At 40.5% G+C, this 8,488-nt stretch overlaps 1 long non-coding RNA gene across 1 annotated transcript; it reads left to right on the top strand.

Moving 5' to 3' along the window:
• The first annotated feature begins 408 nt into the window (after nt 1–408).
• Nucleotides 409–886, top strand: LOC309496029. Its single transcript, XR_014204946.1, has 2 exons — nt 409–452; nt 494–886. It is a non-coding gene; the product is annotated as an uncharacterized lncRNA (long non-coding RNA).
• The last annotated feature ends 7,602 nt before the right edge of the window (nt 887–8,488 follow it).

An 8,488-nucleotide genomic window follows, 5' to 3' on the forward strand; every position in this document is an offset into this window, starting at 1 on the left:
ATGTGGGCCGGGCACATGTTGGAGCAGATAAAGACACAGCGTCATCATCGACCCCACCAATTTTCGGTAAGTTTGATTATTAACTTGATGGATGTATGATATTGCTTTTTGTGTTTGATCAAACTCTATATTCGCCTAAAGGGCTGGCGATAATATATATGTGAATTGTGCTGCGCCATCATGATGTAAGTTTATAATTTAAAAGGGTTTTTAAGCATTGTGGTTTAGATACAAATTATTTTAAACTGCTCAGGCACAGTAAGCAGAGAATTCATTTTGTAAATGCTCGTTTTGAGACCATGGTGAACTTGAAACGGTTTTGCACAGCGCACTTGAGTTCAGACCCTGAGGTCTTACTGTGCGTTCACACAGGACGCGAATAGCGCGTCAAATTCGCATCTACCGCGTCTAGTTTGACGCTTGACCACTTTGTGTTAATTCGCGCAACGCGCGTAAAAACAAAAGTTTGAAGCAAAATTTACACGCGTCGGAGGCGAAATCCGGAGGCGAAAGTTTCGAAACCCGTTGGCGGCCATCTTTTTTAGATGTTTATCGAGCATTAGCATTAATCGAGAGAGTCACCGCTCGTATATGCTCTGGAGAGCAGAAACAGCTGCGTAGGGGACATCGTCGCTGTTCTCGGGTCCACCAGACCCTCCAGAGGGTTTCAGGAGTTTCACAATTTGCTCCAGGAGCTAGGTTTGGTGGACCTAACGGTGAGGACGCTGACGAGGACAGCGTAGGCCGTATAAGGCCTCGGCCTCGAGTGGTCTATGCCTGTCGAGCCCGCGCTCTACAGCCCGGCGCGAGGTTCACCCTCGCCCGCACCCACCTAATCTGTCATTTATTTTTGTTTTGATAATAAATGGAGCCAGCCTCCAAAAGTGAACCTGTCCTGTGATTTTTTTAAAAGTTTTTATACACTAAATTGTGTTTGTTGTCTTTACATTAGAATAAAAATGTTTCATATAATCTAGAATAGATATGAAATAAATAGCATTCAATACAAAATGAGTATCTCTCATATATTGAAATCGAGTTTTTATGTGAAAGATTTGCTTTGCACACCAAGCATTTTAGTCATATTACAAAATAATTTATCGAGGCCAAACATAAAATAACATTATAAACTGTCACTTCACCACGTGACAGCAGCAAGCAGGCTCCTGATTGGTTAACGCGGCGCGAATTGACGCAGAAGTTCCGATTTTTCAACTCGGGCGGCAGACGCGAATTCACGTCTAACGCGAGAATGCACAAAAAGCACTACATAAAACATTTGCGCGTTTTCGCGTCTACCGCGCCGCGCTCTACGCCTCATTCGCGCCGCAGGAATTTTTTTACGCGCGTAACGCGTCTTTGCATTGACTTAACATTGAAATCACTTGCGCCTGACGCGCTATTCGCGTCCGGTGTGAACGCACCATTAAAGTGACAGAAGCTGCTAATAAAGCTGCTGTCGCCATTTGTGTCAATAATGTTAATCAAACATCAGAAAGAAAGTAATTTACTGCCCTTGACTGAATCACTTTTGTAAAATAAATAAGAATGAATGTTGAATTTCTAGTGAAAACTATGTATTGTATATTTGATTACTTTATACAATATAATATTATTCAGTGCTTTAAGTTTTTCAAGTAGGTTCTTATGTGCCTTTTTTTCTATTGTTATTTGTGACTCTTGTCATCAGTAAGCTTGAGATTCTTTTCTTAAGCTACTATTATTTTTTGTGATATTGAAATTGGTCACAAGCATTACGTTATTTTAGTGGCATTAAATTTTGATATGATAAAAATCGTATTAAAAGTAATATAACTTGACTGTGAAGTATATCATAGATAGATAAAATGACTCGTATAATGATATAACATTTAGTTCATCGCCCACCCCTATTTGCTATTAGCAAGCAATGTTGACAGGTTAGTGTTATCATAGATAGATAAAATGACTCGTATAATGATATAACATTTAGTTCATCGCCCACCCCTATTTGCTATTAGCAAGCAATGTTGACAGGTTAGTGTTAATCTAACAGCTTATGTGTAAAAATGTGTTTCATGCTTATCCTGAACAGATCACCAGAAAGATGAAACATCGACTTCATCTGCTGCTGGAGATAATGAGACTGAGCAAGGAGATAATGTTTCGGTTGAGGTTGATGCAAATATTAATGAACTGAGACAGCCTTCTGCAGATCAACCTGAGATTAGCGGCCTTGCATCGGCTTCCTCTCCTACCCTGCACGCCGTTGATATCCCAGCGTACACAAGCACTGATCCTGGAACTTGGGGAGAGATCAACGACGAGGTTCGGGAGTACTGGGCTGGGCAGTATGAAACAGAGCCAGTACTGGTCAGAGGTTCTTAAAAGAGTAGTTGCGGTTATTAAATTTATATCTGAGCGAGGACTTGCTTTCAGAGGAGACAACCAACAATTTGGATCACCCCAGAATGGAAACTAATTGGGTTGCCTTGAACTAATCAGTCAATTTGATCCATTTCTTAAAGAGCATATTGCACGATTTGGCAATGCAGGCAAGGGGATTTCTTCTACTGTGTGTGAGGAGTTAATTGATTTGATGGGTGACAAGCTGCTTTCTGTAATCCTGGATAAAATCAGGATGGCCAAATATTTTCCGATAATCGTTGACTCCACCCCAGACATTTCACATTCAGACCAGCTCACTTTTATTGTCCGATATGTATCTGAAGAAGGAAACACAGGAGCGTTTTCTTAAGTTTCTACCCATAAGCAGTCACACTGGTGAGTCACTGTTCAATTCAGTTATATCAGTTCTGACGGAGATGAACATAAACATAGAGAATTGCCATGGACAGTCCTTTGACAACGCCAGTAATATGTCTGGTGCTTATAAAGGTGTGCAATCTCGCATACGTGAAGTCAACCCGTTAGCTGAATGGGTTCCCTGTGCGGCACATACTCTGAACTTAGTTGGGGTAAATGCTGTAAATTGTTGTCTTGAGACTGAGGAGTTTTTCTCATTTGTACAGTCTCTTTTTAACTTCTGCTCAAAATCCATCTGGAGGTGGCAGATTGTTACGTCCAACCTGGAAGAAAATGAGAAGGGCCGTGTTCAAACTCTAAAATCCTTGTCAAACACAAGGTGGAGTGCGCATGCACAAGCAACCAGCACCCTTTGTTTAAATTATGACAACATTTTCCAGTCCCTTCAAACAATAGCGGAAGATGATCATCAAAACCTGATCAATCGCAGAGGCCACATCTCTCTCTAGGCAGATGGAGAAGCTTGAAGTTGCCATTCTGTGCAGTGTGTGGAACACAGTGCTGCAGCGTGTTCAAAAAACAAGCACACAACTTCAAATGGTTGCCCTTGACCTGTCTAATGGTGCGTTCACACCGGACGCGAATAGCGCGTCAGGCGCGAGTGATTTCAATGTTAAGTCAATGCAAAGACGCGTTACGCGCGTAAAAAATTCCTGCGGCGCGAATGAGGCGTAGAGCGCGGCGCGGTAGACGCGAATACGCCTCATTCGCGCGAATTGAGCGTCTGGCGCGTTAAGCGCGAATGATTTTATTAGTGCGATTTGTGCATTCACGCGTTTGACGCGAATTCGCGTCTGCCGCCCGAGTTGAAAAATCGGAACTTCTGCGTCAATTCGCGCCGCGTTAACCAATCAGGAGCCTGCTTGCTGCTGTCACGTGGTGAAGTGACAGTTTATAATGTTATTTTATGTTTGGCCTCGATAAATTATTTTGTAATATGACTAAAATGCTTGGTGTGCAAAGCAAATCTTTCACATAAAAACTCGATTTCAATATATGAGAGATACTCATTTTGTATTGAATGCTATTTATTCCATATCTATTCTAGATTACATTAGAATAATAATGTTTCATATAAAGACAACAAACACAATTTAGTGTATTAAAACTTTTTTTTTTTAAATCACAGGACAGGTTTCACTTTTGGAGGCTGGCTCCATTTATTATCAAAACAAAAATAAATGACAGATTAGGTGGGTGCGGGCGAGGGTGAACCTCGCGCCGGGCAGTAGAGCGTGGGCTCGACAGGCATAGACCACTCGAGGCCGAGGCCTTATACGGCCTACGCTGTCCTCGTCAGCGTCCTCACCGTTAGGTCCACCAAACCTAGCGCCTGGAGCAAATTGTGAAACTCCTGAAACCCTCCGGAGGGTCTGGTGGACCCGAGTACAGCGACGATGTCCCCTACGCAGCTGTTTCTGCTCTCCAGAGCATATACGAGCGGTGACTCTCTTGATTAATGCTAATGCTAATGCTCGATAAACATCTAAAAAAGATGGCCGCCAACGGGTTTCGAAACTTTCGCCTCTGACGCGCGTAAATTTCGCTTCAAACTTTTGTTTTTACGCGCGTCAGACACGCGAATTAACACAAAGTGGTCAAGCGTCAAACTAGACGCGGTAGACGTGAATTTGACGCGCTATTCGCGTCCGGTGTGAACGTACAGTAATGCTGTTGCTCTGGTGGGTTCATTGAGAGATTTTATTGCAGATCTCTGTGATCAGTTTGAGAGGTTTGAGTCAACAGCCAAAAACATGTCGTCATGTGTACTGTATCTCAGACATACAAAAGTGACATACAAAGGGAGAGACGACGTAAAAAGCAACCAGATGAGTCATCTGTGGCAGATTCACTGAGTACAATGTCAGGAAGACAGAAGTTTCAAGTTTGTGTGTTTAATGTCATAATTGACAAACTTGTGGCTGAGCTTGATCGGCGCTACAAATCATACAAAGATCTTGAGCAAAGTTTTGGATTTCTAGGCAACATGCATACAATCACCTCTAAAGAACTACATTCTAATGCTATGTGTCTTCAGAAGAAATACCACACGGATTTGCAAGACGATTTCCCTGATGAAATTGCTCAATTCAAGGACTTTATCAAAAATGAGAAAAACAAAAGTGCCGTAGCCTTGCTTCAGCTCCTGAGGAAGAAAAACCTGCAGTCTGTGTTCCCTAATATGGACATAGCTCTTCGTATTTTCTTGACTTTGCCTGTGACTAACGCCAGTGGAGAGCGTTCTTTTTCCAAACTGTCTTTGGTCAAAAAACGTCTTTTTTCCTTCATGTTACAAGAGAGACTAAACCATCTTACTTTGATGTCCCTGGAAAATGACACTTCTTAATTTTATATTGTAAAGGAATTTTGGGGGGGGCTTTCTCTCTCTGTAGTTGGTGACCTAAAGTGGTGGGGGGGGGCCTGCAGTAACTCATAGCCCCGGGGCCCAGTGAGCTCTTAATGCGGCCCTGCCTTTAATGAATGGAGTAAACAAAAAATTTACTTCGTTTTTATCATGGGTTTTTTTTTTTTCATTTTGAGTTAAACTCATGTTAAAAATGAGAGATATAGGTTCCTCAAAAAAATGGTTGTATTGCATTGCATTATGTTTTGACCCTCACAATTAAAACTACAGAGCTCTGTTTATAAAACTAAGCATGTAAATATCAATAGAGAGTGACAAATTACATTAAGGAACTTTTTATGCAAGTAGACTGTTATGCTTTTATAAAAAATAGAATTGATTTACTGCATATTGCATATCTTTGCTTAGTTTTTTTCTCCTTAAGTTTAAAGCTCAATACTAGAGGGCTGCATTGGGATTTGGGTCCCGCGGGACTATCAATTATGATACAAAACATAAAACACATTTGCAAACTTTTTAAACGTTAGACGTTACATTTTATATCAGGATTAAAAGCAAAACACAAACTCCCTCCCTCTCTACCTTGGTTACTTGTCTCTCATGCTGCACCATAGAGACAAATGTTTGTTACAGCTTTCCTTCAGCAAACAGAGACCAGCTCCGTGACACAGTGAATAAACACAATTTGCTTACACAGACTCCTCTGCCATTTTCTAACATAGCATTAGGTTCATTTTAATTAATAAAACAAAAAAGTTATCGTTTATTGAATGATTATCAAATGCTTTAATATTTGTTTATCTCTGTATTACCTATTTGTGACTGATGTTAGAAATGAATTGTCAAAAATTACTTACTTTTCTTTCTTGTCTATCTGTCGTTCTTGTCTCTGCCATTTTGTGAGGTTTAAGCAAATTGTGTTGCTGTTGGTCACTGTTTGTGAAAAAGTGAAGCCAGTACGTTGCTCTGCAGGTTTTTTTTTAAAAGTCTTTCATTCTGCCACGCCTGTGTCAGGGTGTGGTATAGGTTGATGAAGACAAAGAGGCCAATGGCTCCAATACATAAATTTGACTAAATCACTCAGGTAAGCAAATACAGGCAGAAGGTTTAACCACACCAAACACAACGTGATTATCAAGGTCAAGGTAAACTTTATTATCCACAAGTAGGAAATTCATGTGGTCACCATTACACGCTCCATTGTTAAATAGCCTGCTACATACCAATAAAAACATAAATACAAAATATTAAATACAAAAGCATTTTAAACATTTAAACAATAAAACAATGACAAGCATGTGTGGATAAATAAACTAGCTGAGTGCTAGCTGCTTATTGTACAGTCTAATTGCTGTAGGCACAAAAGAATTGCTGTACCTTGTGGTCCTAATTTTCCTTTGCAGTAGTCTGCCACTTGACCTGTTGCTTCTTAAAAAATTCTGATGAAGAGGGTGGGTAGAATCATTTAGAATTTGTTCTGTCTTTTTAAGACTAAGGTCATTATACAATTGGGCTACAGATACCTGATCAACTCCAATGATCTTACTGGCTGTTTTGATTATTCGTTGCAGTTTATTCTGGTCCTTGATACACATGTTACCAAAGGCACAAATAAGGCCAAATGATAAGACACTCTGCAAGAGAGCTTTGTAAAACATCTGAAGAATACAGCTGTCTATTCTAAAATGGTTAAGTTTCCTTAGAAAAAACATCCTCTTCTGTAACCTTTTGGACTTATTTAGTGCACATTCATTAAAAGTCAATTTATTGTCTATTTCAACACCCAAATATGTGTATGTTGTGACCCGCTCTACCACTACACCATTTATATTTGAGGGTGGAACTATAATTCCCTTTTTATTAAAATCTATAGTCATCTCCTTTGTTTTCTTCACATTAACCACAAGGAAATTATCTGTACACCAATTAATAAAACCCTGCACCTCCCTCTCAAAACCCTCTAGGGATGCAGTATTGGACTGTACAAAACCCACTAATGCTGTATCATCAGCATATTTAAAAAATTTGTGGTTTGAGATGGTTGCTTGGCAGCTGTTGGTGTATAAGGTGTACAGAATAGGGGACAGAACGCACCCTTGTGGTGCCCCTGTATTTATGGCTTTTAACGATGAGACACATTAATTGAATTTGACTTGTTGACTACGATTCGTCAAAAAGTCAAAAATCCACAAAACTAATCTTGGGTTAACCCCAAGGTGAACCAATTTTTTTACCATCAGGTGGGGTTGGATTGTGTTGAAGGCACTGCTGAAATCTATGAACACAATCTTGACAAGACTCTTTGGCTGTTCAAGGTGCTCATATATGTTATTTGTCAGAGTCAGCAGTGCATCTTCCACCCCTCTCTCCACACGATATGCAAATTGGTTTGGGTCTAAGGATGGTGTGACCTCACATAAAAGCTGTTTCAAAATTATTTTTTCAAAACATTTCATTGCCGTAGATGTTAAGGCAACAGGGCGCAGGTCATTTAGTTCCCTAGGTTTATTATTTTTGGGTAAGGGCACGATCACAGATTTTTTCCATATAGAAGGAACTACACCAGTGTCTATTGACAGCTGGAACAGCCTTTGAAAGGGCTGTGCCAGCTGATCTGCACACACCCTTAATGTCCTGCTGCTAATACCATCAGGCCCACTAGCTTTACGGGGATTCACATGTCTAAAGTAAGACTTAACATCGTCTATAGAAATATCTATATCCACACACTTCATACTACTGATTTCTTTATAAACCAGTTCCTGTTCAGCTGTAAAATCATGAATATCAAATCTACAATAAAAATCATTCAAATCATTTGCCATTTCAAGTTCATTTTCCACTGCCATGAGATGCCTCTTAGGCTTGTATCCTGTGATTGCCTGTACCCCCTGCCAAGCTCTCCTAGTATCATTTCTAAAAAAGTTCTCTAATTTTCGTTTATATGCTGCTTTACAGTCCCTGATCATACCTTTTATGTTTTTCTGCACAGTCCTTTTCTCTTCTCTATTTCCTCCCAATTTGAACAGTCGCTTTTTTTTGGTTAGGAAGTGGTTTTAATTCTGGAGTTACCCAGGGCTTGTTTGTTAGGAAAGTTCTTAACAGTCTTTTTGGGAATGATTGCGTCCTCGCAGAATGTTATGTACCCCGAGATAGCAAGCGCCGCGTCGTTGACGTTTTCAGTCCCGTCGGTCACTATGTTCCAATCCGTGCACTCTAAGCAATCTCGCAGTGCCTCGGATGCGGCAGCAGTCCAGCTCTTAACCTCCACCTTTCTGACTTTCTCATGCCGCAGCCTAGACACATACGCGGGCCTCA

Source organism: Leuciscus leuciscus, assembly GCF_965113295.1.
Source record: "Leuciscus leuciscus genome assembly, chromosome: 4".
Lineage (NCBI taxonomy): Eukaryota > Metazoa > Chordata > Actinopteri > Cypriniformes > Leuciscidae > Leuciscus > Leuciscus leuciscus.